The sequence below is a fragment of the Triturus cristatus genome, chromosome 4_1, assembly GCF_964204655.1.
Source record: "Triturus cristatus chromosome 4_1, aTriCri1.1, whole genome shotgun sequence".
Taxonomy (NCBI): Eukaryota; Metazoa; Chordata; class Amphibia; order Caudata; family Salamandridae; genus Triturus; species Triturus cristatus.
Window position 1 is genome coordinate 105,250,721 of NC_140585.1, and position 25,479 is coordinate 105,276,199.

At 47.5% G+C, this 25,479-nt stretch overlaps 2 non-coding genes across 2 annotated transcripts; one reads left to right on the forward strand and one right to left on the reverse strand.

Moving 5' to 3' along the window:
* Window positions 1-11,909: 11,909 nt before the first annotated feature.
* On the reverse strand, window positions 11,910-11,981 carry TRNAE-UUC (transfer RNA glutamic acid (anticodon UUC)). The gene has a single exon. It is a non-coding gene; the product is annotated as a tRNA-Glu (tRNA).
* Window positions 11,982-12,703: 722 nt separating this feature from the next.
* Window positions 12,704-12,776, forward strand: TRNAR-UCG (transfer RNA arginine (anticodon UCG)). The gene has a single exon. It is a non-coding gene; the product is annotated as a tRNA-Arg (tRNA).
* The last annotated feature ends 12,703 nt before the right edge of the window (window positions 12,777-25,479 follow it).

The window sequence follows — 25,479 nt, forward strand, 5'->3', positions numbered from 1 at the left end:
ACAGCCTGCTTAACACGTTTCACGAGTTTAGCCTCAAAGACTGCTTAGCCTACGCTACCACTAGGGCAGCTAGTCCGAAAAGGTTGACTTACAACCACACCATAAGGGTTGCTTGGCATGGTACCAGGTGGTCACTTTAACTAGTGAACATCATATACCAGGCCAACTTCTCACATTGGTGAGCAGCGGTTGGATTTCAAAATAAGAAGCCGTAAAACTGACCTCATCATAGACATCGCATAACCAGAATACAGTCGAGAGGGAGGGAACAAGGAACATACAGATCATTACATATCAACTATAATACATAATCATAGATATAGATATATATATACAAACACAACATCATGGGTGGGATAATCCTCGCCTCCGTGTCCTTAATAGAATTGAAAATTCTTGTCACAAATGTTGGAAATTTTTGAATTCTATGTCCAGACCGAAGTCTCTGATTATGCTTATTTAAAGCTGTGCCACCACAACAGAAACAACATCCACAATAGGCTTACAGTAAAATGACTTAAATGTAGAGTTGACCAATCAGCCGTTTTCAGAATGTCAGACAAACTAAAACCCAAATCTAATTGTTTAGACGCCATTGCTCCACACGCTGAGTAAGCACCAAACACGGAAGTATCAACACCAGCTTCAATCATGAGCCAATGCATCTATCCCACATGAGTGGCAGAGGCCACATGGTGAAAAGGTTTTTATACAGCAAAAAGAAATTGGCATCTCATATCAGTACGAAATTCAGCTGTCCTCCCCTTGTACTCTTTCAAACACTGCACCACGTAAAGTTTGGGTTTATCTGGAAAAGCAGGATACGAAACAGATAGTGAATTACAATTGGTGCGTCGAGAAATGGAAAAAGTAACCCCATCAGGAGTAAAAACCTGACCTGTGAGATACCATGCTTGGACGTTTAACACCCTTGTACAAGATATGAGGCACAATAGCATAGTCAGCTAAACTGACAATTGCTTATGGGACAGATAATTATTGTCTGGCCAGGATTCCAAAAACCGCAGGACCACAGACACAACCCACAGAACCGAATACTTACGAAGAGGAGGATGGACCATACAGATGCCTCTCTGCAACTTACAGGCAATGGAATGTTTACCCATTGGTTAACCATTAACAGGTAAATGACCCGCCGAAATGTCTGACCTAAAATTGATAATAGATCTGTATGTGTTGTAGAAGAGAGACGCCTCATAGACCATGTAGGTATTAAGTAGATTCATTCAGGATAGATGTTACAATGTAGAGCCCCACCAGGGAAGACAAACAATGTACTGCCAAACAGCAATCTGCTCCAATGGGATCTGCACCCCTTTCATGACACCAGCAACTCTAACGTTTCCAAGTGGAGGAGCATCGTTTGTGAGTGTTAGAAGTCATTGGCCTCCTGCAAAAGTACTGGGACACTCCATCTATCCCTGAAACCCTCCAGGCTATTAGAGAGAAGTGTTGTGACAAGATCATCAGATGCGAAAACCCCCCAGATCCTGAAGGAGATACCAACGAAACGTAATCAGAAGCACAGCACAGGTGAGTTCCAGGAGAACCGGAAAAGGCGTCACCAGCACAGGTTCCGTTCGTTGACAGCATAGCTGAGCCAACACCCTGGGGATCATTAGGACCGGGGGAAAAGCAGAACACAGGTTTGGATTCCAGTCTTGAAGAAAAGCATCCATGGCTTGGGCTTCAGAATCTGAAAGCCAACGGAAGAAGATTGGAATTTGGCAATTGAGTCAAGACGCAAACAGGTCTATTGCGCAAGCAAACCACAGGTGATTTACTGGGTGGAACTCTCTTTTAGGTGGAGTCTCCAGTCTCTGAAATCCCAGAGATGCCTGGACTGCTAATCTGCAATGATATTGCTCTGGCCCGGCAAGTATTCTGCCACTACAGATATCCGATGTTGTAAACAAAATGCCAAGTCATTGGCAATCTCAGCTAGAATGCAGGATTTTGTTCCGTCCAGTTTGGCTGTGAATCATAAATGATCCCGCTAAGAGCTCCAAACAATTGATATGGAAGGATAGTTCCTCTGGGGACCAATGACCCCCTGTCAAAACCGGCCTGCAACACGCTCCTCACACCCATCGGCTGGCATCGAACTTGATCACAATCTCCGGGGTTGAGCAAATATCGCCCTGCCATTCCAGGCCTCCATGTGATCGCACAACCATGACATTTCCAACCTCTCTTCCTCCAAGATGAGAATCTGTTCTGTATAGCTAAGACCTTTCCGGAGATGTTGAATCTTGAGCCTCTGAAGCGCCCGATAATGGAGGGGACCTGGGAAGTTGGCTTGTGTGTATGAGGCCAATGCCCCCACTATTCAAGGAATCAACCTCAAGGATACAGTCTGCTTGTTCAAAGTCGATCTCCACTCTCTCTTGATGTTCCAGACCTTCTGGGAACGGAGAATCAGTTGGCACAGCAGGGAATGCACATGGAATTTCAGAACTGTTATGTTTTGGGATGGAGTCAGAATCAATTTTTGAGTATTCACAATGAAGCCCTGTTGGAGATGGCCCTTTTTGCAGGGTTATCCCCAAACTTTTTGCTTATTCCTCTTATTTTTTGCTGACCTGCTGTTGTTGATTTTAGGACTCTGGGCACTTTACCACTGCTAATCAGTGCTAAAGTGCATATGCTCTCTGTGAAATTGTGTTATGGATTGGTGTTTCCATGATTGGCATTTTTGATTTACTTGTCAGTCCCTAGTAAAGTACACTGAGTGTGCCAGAGCCTGTAAATCAAATGCTACTAGTGGGCCTGCAGCACTGATTGTGTCACCCACATGAGTAGCCCTGAAAAGGTAACTCAGACCTGCCTCTGTAGAGTCTGCACGCAGTTTGTAACTGCTATGTCGACTTGGCAAGTGCACCCACTTGCCAGGCCCCAACCTTCCCTTTTTCTACATGCCAGTCACCCTTAAGGTAGGCCCAAGGTACGCCTGTGGGCAGGGTTCTGTGTATGTAAAAGGTAGGACATGTACTGATGTGTGTGACATGTCCTGGAAGTGAATTACAGTGTATTTTGTTTTTTACCATTGCAAGGCTGCCTGTTCCGATAGGACAGAATGGGGAGTTTGTTTATAACATCTTATAAACATACTTACCCCTGGGAACAAGGTAGAAATGTAAAGTTTAGTATGCCTAAACTCAGAATGTTAAAATGCATCATTTGGTGAAGATGATTTTTACATTCTGTGTTTGAAAATACCACTTTTAGAAAGTAAGTATTTTCTTGCTTAGCCATCCTGTGTGCCTCTACTGGGGTTGTGGATTGACTGTTTGGGTTTTGGTTGACAGGGGCTTTAGAGTAGCAGTGGCTCCAGAGAGTGTAGATGGGTCAGGGTTAGGGCTGAATAGACCTGGGCTGCATTCAGAGTAGGGGGAGGAGATTTCCTTTCACCTGAATGGCCCTGGTCTGCCTCTGACAATGCTGTCTCCACCTCCTGCCTGGAAGCTGCACCAGAGAGGTCATAACTGGTTCTGGCTGGGCACAGACACTGTCTGCCTGAGAGGACAATGGATTTGGGGCTTTAAAAAGTGGGGCCTACACCCCTGAACTTTAGAACTCTTTTGGACCAAGAAGACTGCCAAGATGAAGAGCTGGAAAAGCTGTGAGGAGGAACTACCACTTTGCTGAGTGCTTAGCTGTGTTGGCCTGGAGTGGCTGCTTCTGTCTTGGGCAGTGAAAGTAATGGACTGAACTTTCTGCAACTTCTTTCTTTGAGTATCTCCAAGGGCTTGAGGTAGAGCTTTTCCCTGTTCAAGGAGTCTCAGGAACAGCAAAAAATTCAAGCTTGTCTGCCATCAGCACAGGGGACTGTGTGTTTTGTGCTGCAACAGAAGAAAAAACAACCCAACGTCGTCTACTGTGCCGCTGCCAACTCCGTGTCCTGAAGGCACCATAGAGGGCTACACTGCAACACGGCACCGCGACCCTGGCCTCACCGACGATGCCATCTGAAGCCGCCACCTAGCACTCGTAACAAAGGCCTTGCCAAAGGAACTGCAGAAACTGTTGTGCAGAAAAATGGAACAGAAAGGTAGGCGTCCTTTAAATATAGGTGAACCATCAAATCCCCTTCTCAAAGAATATCCACCAAAAGATGGATGCCCTCCATCTTGAAATGTTAGTAGACAACCCAACCATTGAAGTCCTTGAGAGTCAACACTAGATGGGAACCACTACCTTTCTTTTCCACCAGGAATATGCAGCTGAGAAATCCGTGTGGTCGAGGGGTCCAGACCTCGATAGCACAATTTGAAGAAGGTTATGTACCTCAGATGACATAAAATCTCACTCTCATTGGGAAAAAGACATTACTGGAGGGGGAAGGGTTTGAATCTGGAGTTGACGAGCTCCAGTTTGTAACCCTCAACAGTCTCTAGAACACAAGCATCCTGAGTAAGTGTTTGCTAAATGCGCAGGCAAGACTGAATCTTGCCCTCTGGTATCACATCTGAAAACATATTTAATCTCACCTCTGGCAACAGAGTCCTGGGAGGAGCCTTGGGAGCCACCATAGCACCCTCTCTAGGAACGATTCTTGTTGTAGCGGGGGCAAGAGGGGTAGAAGGTGGGGTTGTTGGGATCTTGGTAGCCACCTCTATGTTGTTGGTAATAACCCCTCTGTGGACCTTGTTGATATCCATGGTTAAGCGTGCGCCCTCTAAAACATCCAGCCCTGCCAAAAAACAGGCAGAAGACCTTGTGGAGAGAACTCTGAGCCTTGTCCAAATTGCTAAAGATGGCCACAATTTTGGAAAGTTCCTTTAGGAAAGGCTGGCGAAACAGCAGGCCTTGTGGCACCGGGCCCGATTTTGAAGATGCGAGTTCGGTGAGCTTGAGATCGAGCTTAAAAAGTATGGACCTAAGCCTCTCACTACAAATAGCACAGTTTTCGTTGCGAAATTGACAAATAGCTATTGAGCCCAACCCACCAACTGACCAGGATCGATGGACATAGCTGGCTCTTTGGCTTGTAAGCCCAAAACCAAGATTTTTGTTAACAGACTGGACATGTCCAGCAGCTTCTCCTGACAGGAACGCCAGGCCCTATCTATCCCTTTTTTGGATCCTTGGAGTACTTTTTTAAATAGGTGATGAAGGTAGAATCAACCTCAGGCTCTCAGATACTTTGCCCGGAAGGTCTGGCCGAGGACACTCGGAACGCAGCTGAGCTCTCACCTCCCTATCAAATGCCTGTCGTAGATGTGACTGAAGGTAATTCGCCTGCTCCTGCGGAGGGAGCCATGCAGTAGATTTTTGATGGACAATCTCGGAAGGCTCAAATGTAAGTAGCTTTGTCTGAGGCATAACATCCGTGTTTGTGTTTTCTAGGGCCAGGCGCATCTTTGTGCTCCGATGCCCTGGTCAGAGGAAGAGCTGGAATCACCATCCAGAGTTGGATCGGCACCAATGCAGAGCAGGAGGCGCTGTAGTCATAATCTGGAGCGAGAGAATGGGCCAACCTCTCAAAATCAGAGGTGTGGGGACCTTTAGGGACCTTTCCACTGGCCTTGGGATGTAAGGAAGGGAGAGGCAACCAATCCTGCTCCTCAGCATATCCACAGAGGTGGTGTTTCAGGGGCTCAATGGCCCTTACCAGGGCTTTGTTGACTGAATTCTGCCCCCCAACATCCAAAGCATCCACCAGGTCTTGCTCCAGAGACCCAGCTGGGTCCCCATAATAATAACCCCCTTCGTAATGTTCAGCCATACTTAAGATACATGCCCAGACGTGGGATCCGTGCTCTCCAAGCCACTGGAGTCAAGCTAGCCGGACTGATGAGGAGTGATGCCCCGAAATCGGTCGGAGGATGCTTGTTTTCAGTCCAGGGAGGACCTGGCTTGGCAGTTCGGCTGGACTGTTCCCATGAGGCACTGGGTCAAAACTGATTTGCATATGGCAGGGTCTAAACTGGAATGGCATGGGGAGCAAAAAGACAATGGATTTAGGCTCAGCTCTTTGTACTAGGGTGAATGTTTGACATTGATCAGCATTTTGTTCATCAACTGTTCTTTTTGCATTCTACAAACTCTAGGCAGAGCCTATGTGAATTATTGCAGTCCTGTGTGATCAGCATATGTAACAGGGTGTATAATGGGAGCAAGACACAAGGGCTGGCACGAGGGAGAGATATAACCTGTCTCCACGTCTTAAGCCTCCAAACAGGGGAGGCAAAGAAAATTGGCTCAGCGCATATGCAGGTCTGCCCCACGTGTGAAAATAGAAAGAGAAGCGCGCGTCAGGCAGACAAGAATCCTCGCTCCCTTCTCCCACTCCACAAGCATAAGACGTGGGTGGCGAGCGCCCTGTCTGGAGCCAGAGCGCTCCCTGGGTACACTAAATCAGCAACAATGACACGCGAGCAGTGCAGCTGGACCGCAATGACAAGCTCCACAATTCAAGAAAATAAACCTACATAAAGAGCACGCACAGCAATAACAACAATCAATTAATAAAAAAACAAGAATCAGTAGCAAGAGTACGTTAGTAAGAGTAAAATGAAGAGTGCACTTAACTGGTTGTGAAGCAGCAAAGAAAGAGAACGTTTATGGGATGTTTAGGAGTTATATAGGGCTGGGTCTCTATGGTTGGTCAGGTGACTGTATGGAGTAATGGGAAATGGAGTGTTTCAAAAACTTTATTGTGATTGGCTGCTGTTTTGAAGTAGTAAAAGAAAGAGAAGCATAATCGGAACCTCCGGTCCTGACAGAATTGTTGCTCCCGAGTACGAGGGGAAGAGATAACGCACGCCTTACGCATCGTGAACCGCGCTCTATCCACTTCCACTGCCATGGTGACCTCCTCTGAAAAGGAGGTGGTCAGGGCAAGTTTTCCCTAAATAGGCCCCATCATCAAGCCACGAGGGAGTTGACACGCCAATCCCACACGCCACTTCCTGTTGTCATCAGCGATCCTGCAACTTACCGGACCAGCAACAGGAAGGCTGCACCCCACCACTGCCATGCCCATACAGTTGCGTGCACAGGAGGTGGCGCAGACAGCAGGTCTTCAGGTCCTAACGATGTGCAGTGGTGAGGTGTGGCTCTCTGAAGATAATGCCTAATCCATCCAGCTCCTTGCACAAGTAAAGGCCTGACACACTAAGGGAATTATCCAGGGTCCTAATGGCAAATGACAAAAATATCATTTTTGTGCTCCATCCTAACTGTTCATCATTCAAGAACGGTGTCAATCTTTACCTATACGTAGTGCTTTAACTGGAAAAACATAAGTGCAGGTACTCACCAAATGGAGATGGGTACTAGGGCGTGGGGCTTGAGTGGAGCAAAGGGGCGGAGCTATGTCAGCGCAAAGGGATCCGGCCAGGGGCACCATTTTCATGCACGCAGACAGGTCATTCAGTACATGTATTTTAGAAACGGTTACATTTGTTGTTGCCCTCTTTACTAAACCTTGATTCCCATGTGCTGTGCTACGGCATCACTATTGTCACCTTCCTCCTCAGTATGGCTGCAAACTAGTGCTGCTGTACTCTGCTATACCAGCAGGAAGTGTTCTCTTCGATTTCCCGAGAGTCACGAGATATGCCTGTTAGCAGGCCCTGCTCACACATGTGCAGTTCTATGGACTCCACAGAGCCTAAGTGGACACTATGTCAGTAATCACAGTGTGAGTCAGGCCCCACCCAAACTTCCTGCCAGCTCTGAATGAATGTCTTCTGAAGGCCGCTCAGTTAGCACTTTGTAAGGGGAGATTAGCACTCGATCAGATTGTTTCACGAAAATGGATCCACTCGTTCTCAGCTGTGTTGTGCTTTTTTGTAAATGCCAATTTCACTGAGCTTGGCTTACATCCCCATGAGTACTGGTACTCTCTTTGGACAAAGAGAAGTTCCAGTACTCAAGCGCCGAAAATATAGAAGTGCCAGTACTCAGTACTGGTGAGTACCGGCCCATTTAACCCCTTCAGCGCTGCGCGGATTCCCCCGCGGTGCTGAAGTGTTCGAGCGCGGGCGGGGCCATGACGGAACGGTTCCGTCATGAGCACAGCTCAACCGATGCTCATGACGGAATCGTTCCGTCATGAGCATGGAAGGGGTTAAAGCACTGCCTTTACGAGGTCACTAATTTAAATATAGAGCGCATGTCTCTCTCTTATTGGCAGGTAGCTAAAGCTTTGAAGTCTACTCGTATGTGCTTCACTTTCCGCTGCTAAAGTTAAACATTCCAGAAGAAAATCACATTTCCACTAGGTTCATTATTATTGAATTTTTTTGTATCCTATGCAATTGCTGATACCGAGCTATGAAACCTGCATTACAGGCTATATAACTTGTTAAACGTATGGTACTACTTTTGCAAAAAAGGGAGCAGCTTCTGACTTTCTTTTCCTCCATTGGCTAAAAAATGGGGCGGGTACAAGAGCCACACCCTAAACAGGAGCATGAAGGCATTGGTAAAAAAAATATGAGAGCGACTAGAGGGTGCAGGGGTGGGTAGAGGTAAAGGGAGGTGAGGGTGACTTGAGGGTTCAGATGGTGGGTAGAGGTAAAAAGAGGTGAGGGTGACTTGAGGGTTGAGGTGAGGGTAGAGGTAAAAGGAGGTGAGGGTGACTTGAGGGTTCAAGGGTGGGTAGATATAAAAGGAGGGGAGGGTGAATTGAGTGTTAAGGTGGGTAGAGGTAGAGGGAGGTGAGGGTGACTTGAGGGTTTAAGGATGGGTAGAGGTAGAGGTAGAGGTAGAGGTAGAGGTAGAGATAGAGGTAGAGGGAGGTGAGGGTGACTTGAGGGTTCATGTGAGGGTAGTGGTAAAAGGAGGTTAGGGTGACTTGAGTGTTCAAGGGTGGGTAGATATAAAAGGAGGTGAGGGTGAATTGAGTGTTTAGGTGGGTAGAGGTAGGGGGAGGTGAGGGTGACTTGAGGGTTTAGGGATGGGTATGGGTAGAGGTAGCGGGAGGTGAGGGTGACTTGAGGGTTTATGTGAGGGTAGAGGTAACAGGAGGTGAGGGTGACTTGAGGGTTCAAGGGTGGGTAGATATAAAAGGAGGTGAGGATGAATTGGGTGTTTGGGTGGGTAGAGGTAGAGGGAGGTGAGGGTGACTTGAGGGTTTAGGGATGGGTAGAGGTAAAGGTAGAGGGAGGTGAGGGTGACTTCAGGGTTCATGTGAGGATAGAGATAAAAGGAGGTGAGGGTGTCTTGAGGCTTCAAGGTGGGTAGATATAAAAGGAGGTGGGGTGATTTGACTGTTTTGGTGGGTAGAGGTAGAGGGAGGTGGGGTGAGAGTTACTCGAGGGTTATGGGATGGGTAGAGGTAGAGGGAGGTGAGGATGATTTGAGGATTCAGGGGTGACGTTAGGGTTCAGGGGTTGGCTAGAGGTAAAGGGAGGTGAGGGTGACTTGAAGGTTTAGGTTGGGTGGAGGTAGAGGTAGAGAGGTGAGGTGATGGTGACTTGTGGATTCATGCGGTGGGTAGAGGCAAAGGGATGTGAGTGTGACTTGTGGATTCATGCGGTGGGTAAAGGCAAAGAGAGGTGAGGGTGACTTGTGGATTCATGCGGTTGGTAGAGGCAAAGGGAGGTGAGGGTGACTTGTGGATTCATGCGGTGGGTAGAGGCAAAGGGAGGTGAGGGTGACTTGACAATTCAGGGGGTGGGTAGAGCTAAAGGGAGGTGAGGGTGACTTGAGGGTTCGGGTGTGGGTAGAGTTAAAGGGAGGTGAGGGTGACTTGAGGTTCAGGGGTGGGTGGAGGTAAAGGGAGCTGAGGGTAACTTGAGGGTGCAAAGGTGGATAGAGATAAAAGGCGGTGGGGTGATTTGAGGGTTCAGGTGTGGATAGAGGTGAAAGAGAAGTGAGGGTGACTTGATGGTTCAGTTGAGGGTAGAGTTAAAGGGAGGTGAGGATGACTTGAGGTTTTAGGGGTGAGTAAAGGTAAAGGGAGTTGAAGATACCAGCCTGGCCCTGCATAGAACCAGACATACTTCAGACATGGGGTATGTTTTTCTGGGTGGAATGAGTAAAGACCCAATCATGGCCCTGCATAGAACCAGGGATACTTCAGACATGCGTTATGTGCTTTTGGGTGGAATGGGTAATGACCCCAGCTTGACCCAGCATAGACCCGGAGATACTGCAGACATGGGTTATGTGCAATGGGCAAAGACTTCAGCTTGGTCCTGCATAGAACCAGAGATACCTCAGACATGGGTTATGTGCTGTTGGGTGGAATGGGTAAAGACCCCATCATGGCTCTGCCTAGAACCAGAGATACCTCAGACATGGTTTATGTGCTGTTGTGCGGAACGGGAGAAGATGCAGCTTGGTCCTGCATAGAACCAGACATACTTCAGACATGGGTTATTTGCTGTTGGGTGGAGTGGGAAAAGAATCTAGCTCAGTCCTGCATAGAACCAGAGATACTTCAGGCATAGGTTATGTGCTATTGAGTGGAATCGGTGAAGATGCAGCTTGGTTCTGCATAAAGCCAGAGATAATTCAGCCCTGGGTTTTGTGATGTTGGGTGGAATAGGTGAAGATGCAGCTTGGTCCTGCATAGAACCAGAGATACTTCAGACATGGGGTATGTGCTGTTGGGTGGAATGGATATAGACCCTATCATGGTCCTGCATAGAACCAGCGATACCTCAGACATGGGTTATGTGATGTTGGGTGGAATGGATAATGACCCAAGCTTGACCCTGCGTAGAACCAGACATACTTCAGATATGGGGTATGTGCTGTTGGGTGGAATGGGTGAATAGCCGGATACTTGAGGCTTAAACACCAGGAAGCTCCCCAGAAGCTGATTCCTGGCCTTAGCCCCTAGATGACCCAGAGAGGTGCCGCCAGATTTTTGTTTACGGGCTTTAGGGACAATTGCCAGACGTTTGTTTGTTCACGAAGCGGTATAGAATCTGGGTACCCTCTATGGCTCTGCGAGTCTAGGTTATTGAGTGGACTCTTGATCTATGCATTTTCATTGCCTCTCAGATTGTCTACACGTGAGTCTGGGCCCGGTAAGGTTGCGTCACACCATCACTCTTCTAAAACCACTTTCTACCCTGTCACACTGTCCACAAGAGGAATGTTATCAATTTAAAGACGAGTATCTTGAACATCCGAAGCTGTTCAAGCCCAGAGGATTCTCCCACTGCCCCTGGACTCCCACAAACCCTCGAAGACACGTTTGTAGAGTGGAGAATACTTGATTTTACCGCCATCTTCATGTGTAACAAACTACGCGCCCTTTTCACTTTATCCTTGAAAGCTATTTTGGTGGCTTCGGCGCTATACCTGTTAATCTCTCGTTTTCACGCTAAAAATTTGCAACAAGAACATTTAGTTACAGGATAGATTTTCAATTGCAGCAGACAGGTTCTCTTTGCTTGCAGACCTATCATTTGCTGATTGAATTGCTGCTTGTGTTGATTGTTTTTGTTATTTCCAGTAAATCTTCGGGGTTACTTAGCCGCGATCAACCCTCAATATCTACCAGATCTAAAGCTTCCACAAACCACCACATCACAATAAACACAGACCAGGCCCCCTCTGTGAATACTATTGTGTGAGACGTGACAGGGCCCGTCTTTCATGCCACTAAAAAGCAACTTTTCACCCTTGTCGTGGCCTGCGCGGTGCCTTCTTTGGATGGGTGATGGAGAATAAAAGACAAACCCCAAGGCGCTTCTGGGAGGACGAAGTGATCAGCGGCTCCTGCTGGGGAAGTGTCCTTCACTTTTACACTCACAACAGTACAGGAAAAGGGTGTGGAGATGAGTTGGGTTTATACGCGGTGGTTTCTGGGCAATGTGCCGATAGTATAAACATACAGAGTGAAGGAAGTGGAAATAAAACAAAGTCAAATGTGTGTAAACCTTTTGTACTTTTAAAAATGTAGTAATAAAAATGTGATCTTCCCATACCGGGAGTCGAACCCGGGCCGCCTGGGTGAAAACCAGGAATCCTAACCGCTAGACCATATGGGAGGAGTTCATGATACCGCCGGGCTTAGTATATTTCAACGACATCAGAGCTAGGTACGTAATTTGCTTTTCAGGGTAGAGTAAATCCTGGGTTTCTCAGTAAAGAGTAAAACGAAATAAAGATGCCCACTCAACCCTTACATGAATAGTCTGAATCTATTTCCTCATCCCGCATTCTGTGTGGGATTAGGTTAGTAATTGTCCCTCGGTGCAGGCATCAAACACGCAGACTGCTGCAGGAACCGGCGCCTTGTACTGAAGGAAACAGCGGAGCAACGACAGAGCGCCAGCGTGAGAGGAATCGAAACAGAGGCGACGAGAAAACAAACCACTGAGGCTGAAAAGAAGAATAAGACTGGCAGAGAAAAGAATGAGAAAAACACATGCTCAGTATGAAAGAATAGAATCAAAACGGGTAAATAGAGGCGGGCGCAAGTCTCCAAACTACACTTGTGATCTTGTTCACGCGAGCAGGAAGACAATTTTGTACTTTAGATGCTAAAAAACGTCTTTCCAAAACGTCGTCTCCAAATCCTCTAGGAGGCGCAGGAAAGCAAGCAATGGTGTAAAGCGGTCACATATGGCGCTTGTAGACAAGTAATTGTGAGTAGAAGGCGTGGGTTCTCTCCAGTGCAGCGCCTGTAGGGTCCTCTCTCCCTACTCTGTGGACTGTCACCAGCTGCACGCGCTGCTCCAATTGTAAAATGTTCACGGAATGTCTATGAGACCGCGTGGCCTAATGGATAAGGCGTCTGACTTCGAATCAGAAGATTGAGGGTTCGAGTCCCTTCGTGGTCGAGTTTCTTTTTCCTTCGTGGTCCAGTTTCTTTTTTCACAGTAATTATAGAAAGGACATTTTATGAATTCTACAATCCTGCCGCGCATTTAAATGTTGTTGTTTTTAAACCTATACAGGATTCTGCTGAGGGGCGGCGATTCTAGTAAATTCACACAAAACCGCTCTTAATACATAAACTTGCGAGGAAATTGTAACTTTTTGGAAAGCACTGCATCGCATCACCTACTACAGCACTGCACAGTGTCTGTCTCTCCCACTAGGGCACTGCACTGTGCCCCTCACTTAAGCACTGCACAGTGTCCCTCACTTAAGCACTGCACTATGCCCCTCAGTCAGAGGCGCAACTAGAGCTAAATTTCGGGGGGGGGGGGGGGGAGGGCGGCTAAGAAAAAATTTCGGGGGGGGGGGCTGAACTTTAAGCAATAGGCAGAGTGGAGCTGCAGGGGCTCTTAGAAGGGGTGAAACAACAGCGAGGCCTCATTAACATGCAAATGGTCTTTTAAAGACCTGTGAAGTGCTCGGGTGCGGCTGTGTGTTCGCCCGGGAAGCTGTCTCAGCCCGGGCTGCCACACACGAGGGGGGGGGGGGGCTGAAGCCAACACCTGCCCACAGTAAAGCACTACCCAGCATCCCTCACCAGAGCACTGCAGTGTCCCTTACTAAAGCACTGCCCAGTGTCTCGCATTAAAGCATTGCACAAAGCGGCTCTCACTGCACTGGAGTAGGGAAGACACCGCGGCACTACAGAAGACACCTAGAGCCTAGAAGCCTCACAGGTATCACCTGCAGCACGTGCTGCACCTGGTCCAAGCAGGTGCGTCACTGAGGCGCTGCACAGAGGACACCTAGAGGCCCCCCCCCCCCCCCCCCGCAGGCATCACCTGCAGCAGGTGCTGCACCTGGTCCAAGCAGGGCACGTCACTAAGGCTGCACAGAGGGCACCTAGAGGCATCACAGGCATCACCTGCAGCACGTGCTGCATCTGGTCCAAGCAGGGCACGTCACTGAGGCTGCACAGAGGACAGCTAGAGGCCTCACTGGCATCACAAGCAGCACGTGCTGCACCTGGTCCAAGCATGGCACGTCACTGAGGCGCTGCACAGAGGACACCTAGAGGCCCCCGCAGGCATCACCTACAGAACGCGCTGCACCTGGTCCAAGCAGGTGCGTCACTGAGGCGCTGCACAGAGGACACCTAGAGGCCCCCGCAGGCATCACCTGCAGCACGTGCTGCATCTGGTCCAAGCAGGGCGCGTCACTGAGGCTGCACAGAGGGCACCTAGAGGCCCTCACAAGCAACACCCGCAGCACGTGCTGCATCTGGTCCAAGCAGGGCACGTCACTGAGGCTGCACAGAGGACAGCTAGAGGCCTCACTGGCATCAGAAGCAGCACGTGCTGCACCTGGTCCGAGCATGGCACGTCACTGAGGCGCTGCACAGAGGGCACCTAGAGGCCTCACAGGTATCACCTGCAGCACGCGCTGCACCTGGTCCAAGCAGGTGCGTCACTGAGGCACTGCACAGAGGACCCCAAGAGGCCCCCTTAGTCATCACCTGCAGCACGTGTTGCACCTGGTCCAAGCAGGGCTCGTCACTGAGGCTGCAGGCATCACAGGCATCACCTGTAGCACATGCTGCACCTGGTCCAAGCAGGGTCCGTCACTGAGGCGCTGCACAGAGGACAGCTAGAGGCCTCACTGGCATCACAAGCAACACGTGCTGCACCTGATCCAAGCATGGCACGTCACTGAGGTTCTACACAGAGGGCACCTAGAGGCCTCACAGGCATCACCTGCAGCACGTGCTGCACCTGTTCTTAGCAGGGCGCGTCACTGAGGCGCTGCACAGAGGACACCTAGAGGCCTCACAGGCATCGCCTGTAGCACGTGCTGCACCTGTCCAAGCAGGGTGCGTCACTGAGACACTGCACAGAGGACAGCTAGAGGCCTCACTGGCATCACCTGCAGCACGTGCTGCACCTGGTCCAAGCAGGGCGCATCACTGAGGCGCTGAACATAGGACACCTAGAAGCCCTCACAGGCATCACCCGCAGCACGTGCTGCACCTGGTCCAAGCATGGCACGTCACTGAGGCGCTGCACAGAGGGCACCTAGAGGCCCCCTCAGGCATCACCCGAAGCACGTGCTGCACCTGGTCCAAGCAGGGTGCGTCACTGAGGCACTGCACAGAGGGCACCTAGAGGCCCTCGCAGGCATCACCTGCAGCACAAGCTGCGCCTGGTCCAAGCATGGCACGTCACTGAGGCACTGCACAGAGGGCACCTAGAGGCCTCACAAGCATCACCTGCAGCACGTGCTGCACCTGTTCTTAGCAGGGCGTGTCGCTGAGGCGCTGCACAGAGGACACCTAGAGGCCTCACAGGCACCATCCGCAGCACGTGCTGCACCTGGTCCAAGCAGGGCGCATCACTGAGGCGGTGAACATAGGACACCTAGAGGCCCTCACAGGCATCACCCACAGCACGTGCTGCACCTGGTCCAAGCAGAGCACAATAATCCTAATGGGGGGCTTGTTTAAATAGTAAATCCCAGGTGCACAATGCAATAAGAAATATGGGCATTTGGCTGGTTCATCGAGCACGCTTGCGCAATATTAAATCACAGTGTAACTATGCTTAGACGGCACTGCGGTGTTCATGACCGGTAGCAGTAAAGTTGAACCGAGTTTGAATTGAAAGCTTTATTGGCCAGACGAATGAGGTAGAAACTCGACTTAAGATTGATATAAAATGTGTGCATTTTATTTGTATCGCTATTCCTGCCACACTCACCTGATCACTACAAATCGCAACCAATTTGACAATAATATTGAGTTTTTAAATGAAAAGTATGTTATAGTTTTTGTGAATTGGGAAGTCTGTTTACACTGTCTATCACACCAATACGTCATGTGATGTTTATTTAAACCACAGCACACTGCAACTTTGTTACAGAGCAATCAGGCAAAAATGTCCAACTACACAGCTCCAGAGTAAGTGCGCTCTCAGGAAAAAGGGAGTCGGGACAGAACAATTGGTCAAAGCAATTTAATTACACGACACGTTTCGACTACAGCTGTGGTCTTGTTCACATGTAACAAGCAGTGATACATTGGTTGGTTAAATAGTGTCACATGACATCCTAGTACAGGAAGTGGTGTACGAGGAAAACAAAGCAACCATGTTGAAATGCGCAAATAACACCAAAATGCTGTCGAAAATCAATCAATAGGTAGTAAATCAAACCATCATGCACGGTAAAAACAAATGAACATGTAATTCAAACATAATGCTTCAGGTGTGTCAAGGATTCGCAAGTGCGCGAAGGAATTGGTCAGTGAGTTTGGTAACTGGTTGTTATGACAACGAGTTGTCAGCAGAGATGTCAGATGCGATATTGTAATGAACTGTTTTCCGCCATGTCTCTTTAAATGATGTTCCTCTTTTATGTTCATTATCTTCATGTGTCATTATTGTGTTCTATGGCGTGCGCACCTTCAAGGTATGTTTACCTTCAAAGGTGCATCCCTCGTGATATCTGTTCTTGTTAGAAATTCCAACTGCTGAAACATTCATTCAGCAGTTGGACTTCAACTAGAACAGACTTCCTGCTGCACTTGGTTAATCGGGTTCAAAGGACACTCGCGTTTCCAATGTCCAATCTGGTGACAAAGATGACATGCAGTGGTCTTCTTCAATGTCGCCACATCGACTCCTGTCTTGGGATCAACGGACTTTGCTCTTCCCTGACCTTGGACATTCTGATTTCCACCTTGGTTATTTCCCTGTTTTCTTCCTAACGTCCCTCCATTAGGCTGAGCTTGGGCTGTTTGCATCTGGACAAGCATCAGGTTGTCTTTCAACTTCCTGTGTTTCACATCTACCTCATTACTGCAGTATCTGGCATACCACAAGATTTCATCTACAGGCTTGTTCTACCAACAGATCAAATGTTGCTGTATCAAAAGGCTAACCTCCGGCCTCAACCCCAACACAAACTTCAAAACAAACTGTCCCATGTCTTTAGAGTCTAAGGCATCGAATCCACTGTACTGTTTGAAGGCCTGCAAAAGGCGTTCATAATACTTGTGCACCTTCTCCTTTGGTTCTTGAACTGTCCGATCTATCTTAACCCAATCAATATCCTGAGGCGAGATTTTCGATTTTAACCATGCAATCACTTGCTCAAACCTTTTCCTAACTATGGGTGAAGGACCATTCGTGACAGAATCTCTTTACGGCTCTGAAGTTGGCCATTCAACAGCAATCTTGCATGCAGACCATAAGTCCCCTGGGACCACGATGTCAAACAACGTGTTCAAATCAATCCACAATACTTTCGAGATTTTGACAAAGCGATAAACCTGCTTGTACCATTCTACAGGCTTCTCCCTCAGCCGAGGAAAATAATTTTTAAATGCAGCCAAATCACCTCTACTCCAAGGCACATGCACGTACCCTCCATTTTGTACCTCTCGTAAAGGGTAATTTCCTACACCTAGCGTCTCTCCACCTAGAGGCGGCGTCTCTCCTACAGTCCTTTTGGAACTCTTCTTCTTGGCCCACCTTTCCTCACATTTGTCAAGCATAATCCATACATGCATCCCTACAATTAGGTCTCTGATGTGCGTCCTCAATCCTATGACCCTCTTTTCTTCCAGTTCCTGGATGCTATACTGCAATCCATGGCTCCCTTGCATTGACTTCATCTTAGATAAATCTACCTCATACTTCTTGGCCGAATCAGTCAGTTTCTCGTGTGCAGTCCTTGCATTACGAGTCACATCCTTGGCTACAAAGAGAAACTCATCTTGTTCGTAAATCTCTATCCTGTCAAGGGGCAAATTTCCATTTGTTATTTAAACTACTTCTGCTTTCAATCTCACTACATCTAACATCCGTGTCCTCAAAGCACCTCTCAATGTTTCTCGACAGCCTGTTCCATTGCGTTCATTCCCCTCGTAGCTCTGGTCTCTCGACCTACTCTCTTCTGACGTATCCCTAGATCCTGATCTGTTACCCGACTCATCTAGTTCACCATTTCCTGCTATTCTACCATTATGATTTCTCGCAGGGGGAACCCACATCCTCAGATCTGATCTTGACTCAGCCAAAGACCTTAGTCTTACCGGTCTCACATCCACCTGTCCTCTAGAGGAGTCTGTGGTGGCTGGCAATGGCGTACTCCATTCTATAGGTCTTGGAGCCTATTCCATCTCACTCACTATACCATTTCCTTCAGCGACATGTCTTGGTCCAGCAGTTGACTGTGCCGGACAAGTTTGATCCCTGCAATAGTCTCGGGTGACAAATTGTACTGGGGCGTCCTGGCCTACGTTACCTGTTGGTAAGTCCGAGTTCCCTGCTGAACCCTCGGTGGCTGAGGAACTTGTACCTGCGGACTGAACATCCCCCCTTTCATTGACCTTGGTCTAGTTACTGTAGGGACCACTTCAGGTACAGATACCTGAACTATCTCTACTTCCTGCTGCACTTGGTTAATCAGGTTCAAAGGACACTCGTGTTTCCAATGTCCAATTTGGTGACAAAGATGACACGCAGTACTCTTTTTCAATGTCGCCACATCCACTCCTGTCTTGGGATCAACGGACTTTGCTCTTCCCTGACCTTGGACATTCTGATTTCCAGCTTGGTTATTTCCCTGTCTTCTTCCTAACATCCCTCCATTAGGCTGAGCTTGGGCTGGTTGCATCTGGCCAAGTATCAGGTTGTCTTTCAACTTCCTGTGTTTCACATCTATCTCATCACTGCAGTATCTGGCATACCGCAAGATTTCATCTACGGGCTTGTTCTGCCAACAGATCAAATGTTGCTGTGTCAAAAGGCTAAACTCCGGCCTCAACCCCAACACAAACTTCAAAACAAACTGTCCCATGTCTTTAGAGTCTAAGGCATCTAATCCACTGTACTGTTTGAAGGCCTGCAAAAGGCGTTCATAATACTTGTGCACCGTCTCCTTTGGTTCTTGAACTGTCCGATCTATCTTAACCCAATCAATATCCTGAGGCAAGATTGTCGATTTTAACCATGTAATCACTTGCTCAAACTTTTTCCTAATTATGGGTGAAGGACCATTCGCGACAGAATCTCTTTACGGCTCTGAAGTTGGCTATTCAACAGCAATCTTACATGCAGACCATAAGTCCCCTGGGACAACGATGTCAAACAACGTGTTCAAATCAATCCACAATACTTTCGAGATTTTGACAAAGCGATCAACCTGCTTGTACCATTCTACAGGATTCTCCTTCAGCCGAGGAAAATCATTCGTAAATGCAGCCAAATCACCTCTACTCCAAGGCACATGCACGTACCCTCCATTTTGTACCTCTCGTAAACGGTAATTCCCTACGCCTAGCGTACCTCCACCTTGAGGCGGCGTCTCTCCTACAGTCCTTTTGGAACTCTTCTTCTTGGACCACCTTTCCTCCCATTTGTCAAATATAATCCATACACGCATCCCTACAATTAGGTCTCTGATGTGCGTCCTCAATCCTATGACCCTCTTTTCTTCCAGTTCCTGGTCACTATACTGCAATCTATGGCTCCCTTGCAATGACTTTGTCTTAGATAAATCTACCTCATACTTCTTGGCCAAATCAGTGAGTTTCTCATGTGCCGTCCTTGCCTTACGAGTCACATCCTTGGCTACAAAGAGCAACTCATCTTGTTCGTAAATCTCTATCCTGTCAAGGGGCAAATTTCCATGTATTATTTCATTTACTTCTGCTTTCAATCTCACTGCATCAAACATCCGTGTCTTCACAGCACCTCTCAATGGTTCTCGACAGCCTGTTCCATTGCGTTCATTCCCCTCGCAGCTCTGGTCCCGCGACCTAATCTCTTCTGACGTATCCCTAGATCCTGATCTGTTACCCGACTCATCTAGTTCACCATTTCCTGCTATTCTACCATTATGATTTCTCGCAGGGGTACCCACATCCTCAGATCTGATCTTGACTCAGCCAAAGACCTTGGTCTTACCGGTCTCACATCCACCTGTCCTCTAGAGGAGTCTGCGGTGGCTGGCAATGGCGTACTCCATTCTATAGGTCTCGGAGCCTATTCCATCTCACTCACTATGCCATTTTCTTCTGTGACATGTCTTGGTCCTGCAGTTGACTGTGCCGGACAGGTTTGATCCCTGCAATAGTCTCGGGTGACAAATTGTACAGGGGCGTCCTGGCCAACGTTACCTGTTGGTAAGTCCGAGTTCCCTGCTGAACCCTCAGTGACTGAGGAACTTGTACCTGCGGACTGAACGTCCCCCCTTTCATTGACCTTGGTCTAGTTACTGTAAGGACCGCTTCAGGTACAGGTACCTGAACTATCTCTATTTCCTGATGCACTTGGTTAACCGGCTTCAAAGGACACTCGCGTTTCCAATGTCCAATCTGGTGACAAAGATGACACGCAGTGGTCTTCTTCAATGTTGCCACATCCACTCCTGTCTTGGGATCAACGGACTTTGCTCTTCCCTGACCTTGGACATTCTGATTTCCACCTTGGTTATTTCCCACCTTGGTCTTCTTCCTAATGTCCCTCCATTTGGCTGAGCTTGGGCTGTTTGCATCTGGACAAGCATCAGGTTGTCTTTCATCTTCCTGTGTTTCGAATCTACCTCATCACTGCAGTATCTGGCATACCACAAGATTTCATCTACCGGCTTGTTCTGCCAACAGATCAAATGTTGCTGTATCAAAAGGCTAACCTCCGGCCTCAACCCCAACACAAACTTCCAAAGAAACTGTCCCATATCTTTAGAGTCTAAGGCATCTAATCCACTGTACTGTTTGAAGGCCTGCAAAAGGCGTTCATAATACTTGTGCACCTTCTCCTTTGGTTCTTGAACTGTCCGATCTATCTTAACCCAATCAATATCCTGAGGCGAGATTTTCGATTTTAACCATGTAATCACTTGCTCAAACTTTTTCCTAACTATGGGTGACGGATCGTTCGTGACAGAATCTCTTTACGGCTCTGAAGTTGGCCATTCAACAGCAATCTTACATGCAGACCATAAGTCCCCTGGGATCACGATGTCAAACAACGTGTTCAAATCAATCCACAATATATTTCGAGATTTTGACAAAGCAATCAACCTGCTTGTACCCATTCTACAGGCTTCTTCCTCAGCCGAGGAAAATCGTTCGTAAATGCAGCCAAATCACCTCTACTCCAAGGCACATGCATGTACCCTCCATTTTGTACCTCTCGTAAAGGGTAATTCCCTACAATTATTTCATCTACTTCTGCTTTCAACCTCACTATATCTAACATCCGTGTCCTCACAGCACCTCTCAATGGTTCTCGACAGCCTGTTTCATTGCGTTCATTCCCCTCGCAGCTCTGGTCTCTCGACCTACTTTCTTCTGACGTTTCCCTAGATCCTGATCTGTTACCCAACTCATCTAGTTCACCATTTCCTGCTATTCTACCATTATGATTTCTCGCAGGGGGTACCCACATCCTCAGATCTGATCTTGACTCAGCCACAGACCTTAGTCTTACCGGTCTCACATCCACCTGTCCTCTAGAGGAGTCTGCGGTGGCTGGCAATGGCATACTCCATTCTATAGGTCTCGGAGCCTATTCCATCTCCCTCACTGTACAATTTCCTTCAGCAATATGTCTTGGTCCAGCAGTTGACTGTGCCGGACTACCAACTTTCTTTTGGTCTGGGTTATAAACTGAAACTATGGGTCCAATAGTAACCGGTACTTTTAAAGCATCCGGTAGCTTGCAGCTATCGCAGCATCTGTACTCGCTAAGGACTGGATTCTCATGTCCTCCGATCCTGTTGAGATTTTCCCTTCTATTCTCACATTTGGCTGAATCTGTAGTCCACTAGTCCCTCCTGCTGGGGTCGACTTTCCTTCATAGGAATATGGATTGAACGGAGGTGGTCTTTCCGACAACAACCTCTCTACCAAGCTGTCATCCGTATCACTATCATCCTCTTCTGCGCTCTTTGCCTTCGCACTGTATGTTTTCTCTAGTAGTGGGTACAATCTATCCCCCTCAATCGTTTCCACTCTCCACCTCTTCTCTAGTGCATCCCATCTCGCATCTTTGAAAGCCCAAATTGGCTTCTTCACTCTTTCTTGACTTCTGTCTCTTTTCCTGTCATACGCTGCTCTAATCCATGCATTTAATGCCTCAAACTGGGTTGGTGTAGGCAGAGGTCGCAAGGAAGACATCACAGACTTCAACTGATATAACACATCCAACCTGAAAGTACCATATCGTGGAAATGTCAGTTCTCCCTCACCGTGAGTCATCTTATGCCAATTTTCAAGCCAAATTATAGTATGCAGTCCCACATTCGTTGCCATATAATGTGCTGGAGTATCCTCGGGAGGGGCATCTTCTTCCCCACGAGTAACCGCATGTCTGTCACCTCTGCACAATTCTCAAAAAACGTTAAAATATTTCATGATGAGCAAATTTTTGACCGCGCACAATATTGTCGTTCACTTCCTGATGTCAATCCACCAATAGCAGCGCGACTCACACCAACTGACCTTTCGCAGCGCGACACCTTCTGACGTCACACTTCCTCCACTCGCAGCAGTTCCCCCTCCTTCACAATTCGCTTCTCGCTCCTGCATTCATCCCTTTCACACTCTGAAGTAATTATCTGTCCACAAAACTAATGGACAATCACTTCTCTGACTGCCTACGACAGTTTCTCGAAATTGTTGACCTCAAACCTGGCAACTGTCTGTCCGCGAAAGGACCGGACAATCGCCTCGACTGATAGGTTTCAAACGCTCAATGGTCCACATACAGCAACCCATGACGAGCGTCGGTTAATCACGCACTCACGCATTCGCTCCCCCTATCTCGGTCTGGGTAATCGATGACGTCTCACGATTCCCCTCTCAATGGTCAACAAAATCTACCTTGGGTGTCTTCTACACCACAACTTCTCAGACTACTCGTTGAGCCTAAGAATCCACAGGCTGCACGCGCTCACAGCCTGGTCTCACAATCACTCAACACTCATTCCAACTCCACAAGATATCACACAATCAAATCAACACCGCAATCTACAACACATCACCCTGTCCATACTCACTCCAACACAACTGCTGCTTTCCGCTGCACCCCTACTCTCCGTCAGTCTCCATCAGCTGCCGTCGTCTGCCACTCACCATCCAATGGGTCACCATCACTCGAATTCTATGGGCTTCTAAAATCTCTTATCTTGATCTAGATCTCCCCTTGCTATCAGAGATAACTATCCTACTCTACTACCAACTGATAAAGTCGGATTCTTATCGGTCTTACCATCACCAAGAATCCTCTCAGGTCGCCAGGATCTCTTTATCTGCTAAATAGTGTAGAGGGAAGGAAATCCAATATTAACACATAATCAAAGGAAATAGAATTTGAAATCTAAAGGACCACTGAGTCCGAATCTCAAAATGTAGGGATTTATTACAAAGCCAAAAACAATTGCACATACAAGCACCTCAGCATGAGGTTAAAAAAATAAATGGGCACTAATGCAAAAAAGAGTCTACGTAGGAGTCTCATCCGACTCAGAATAAGAAGAATAGTCAGCTCTAGATGCATCAGGTAGTCAATAGCAACTCCAATCTGAAAGTTGGAAGTCATTAACCTAGAAAGAAAATCAGTTAGTCTCTCCCTCTTCTATCTCTAAGGTGACATCCCTACTTAGCATTTTTACCAGGCAAGAGGAGAAAAAGGTGTCAGAAGTGGAGACTTCCTTAGAAGTACACTCACTTAGTCAGAGCTCGTTCTAAGAGGCTCCTTCTAGCTCCCCATCTAAACCTCAACTGCTCAACCCACGGGGCACTGTCCCTAATTCAAAATCCCAAAAACACAGAACACGCCCAATAAGCAACACGGTTAGCGCTCTAGTTTTTCTTTAGAAGACTCTGGGAGGCTGCATTAGAAAACAAGGGAATCAACTGACTGCTCCTGATGGAAGGACATGATTTACTGAGAATGTTAGATTTTATTTGAATATGGCTGAGAAAGATAGTCTGAATTTACAGAAAATATGCTCTCATTTTAACTTCTGGAGCACCTTCCAAAACCTCTGTGGGAAATCATGAGAAAACAGTTTTCTCTCAAACATGATTCATGAAATCCCAGCAGAAGGCCTTTTCAAAATGTTAAATCATTTTAGAACATGCGACTATTCTTAAAATTATTATGGTACGACCAACAAATTATATTTTTTGAAACTAAAATCTGTCATCACTGTTTATACGTTATCCTTTTTGTGACCCTCAAAACCTGTCATTCGTTACATACATTTCAATGGGGTGCTATCATGTATTTTGGTCTCAAGATGGATGCCAACACTTCTTGGCTGAAGTGTTGGCAGCCAATCAAATTTCAGTTGCATTTCAGTAGGATTTTCGGCTACCAGATATCTATATATTTTTAACTTGAATATCTCTGAAACTACTGAACGGATTTACACTAAATTACAAAAAGCATGCCTTCTAGGCATCTAGCTTTCTTTCAGATTTGGTGTAATTCCATTCAGCTATTCAGGCTGTAGTCGTGTTCAATAAAAATGAAAAATCCCCATATAGTTAACATGGGGAAAAAGCATTTTGGGACCCCCCTTTTTTCTCGACCCCACCTTACAGATAACCTCGAACCTTTCAACATAGCAGCTGAACAAACAAGCATTGGCATAGCCAATAGGTCTCGCTTTTGGGACCTTCTAAGTAGTTAGTTCTGCAGCATAATATCCTTGGTGAAACCACATCAACTGTTGCGTGGCTAAACACTTATAACGTCCCAAAGGCGAGACCTATTGGCTATGCCAATGCTTGGTGTGGTTGTGTGTGTGTGTGGTTGTGTGTGTGTGGTTGTGTGTGTGTGGTTGTGTGTGTGTGGTTGTGGGTGTGGTTGGTTGTGGTTGTGTGTGTGTGGTTGTGGGTGTGGTTGTGGGTGTGGTTGTGTGTGTGGTTGTGTGTGTGTGTGTGGTTGTTTGTGTGGTTGTGTGTGTGTGGTTGTGGGTGTGTGTGTGGGTGTGGTTGTGTGTGTTTGTGTGTGGTTTTGTGTGTAGTTGGGGTTGTGTGTGTGGTTGTGTGCGTGTGGTTGTGGGTGTGTGTGGTTGTGTGTGTGGTTGGGGTTGTGTGTGTGGTTGTGGTTGTGTGTGTGTGTGGTTGTGGGTGTGGTTGTACATGTGTGTGTGTGGTTGTGTGTGTGGTTGTTGTGTGGTTGTGTGTGTGTGGTTGTGGGTGTGGTTGTGTGTGGGTGTGGTTGTGTGTATGTGTGTGGGTGTGTGTGGGTGTGTGTGTGGTTGGGGTTGTGTGTGTGTGGTTGTGGGTGTGGTTGTACATGTGTGTGTGTGGTTGTGTGTGTGTGTGGTTGTTGTGTGGTTGTTGTGTGGTTGTTGTGTGTGTGGTTGTGGGTGTGGTTGTGTGTGGTTGTGTGTGTGGTTGTGTGTGTGTTTGTGTGTATGTGTGTGGTTGTGTGGGTGTGTGGTTGTGTGTGCGTGGTTGAGTGAGTGGTTGTGTATGTGTGTGTGGTTGTGGTTTTGTGTGTGTGTGTGTGGTTGTGTGTGTGGTTGTGCATGTGGTTGTGGTTGTGTGTGTGGTTGTGTGTGTGACAGTAATACTAAAAGCATCTCAAAATAAAGGAACACAAACATCGAGTTTGTGGAAAGAGAAAGCACGTTGTAAGTCAA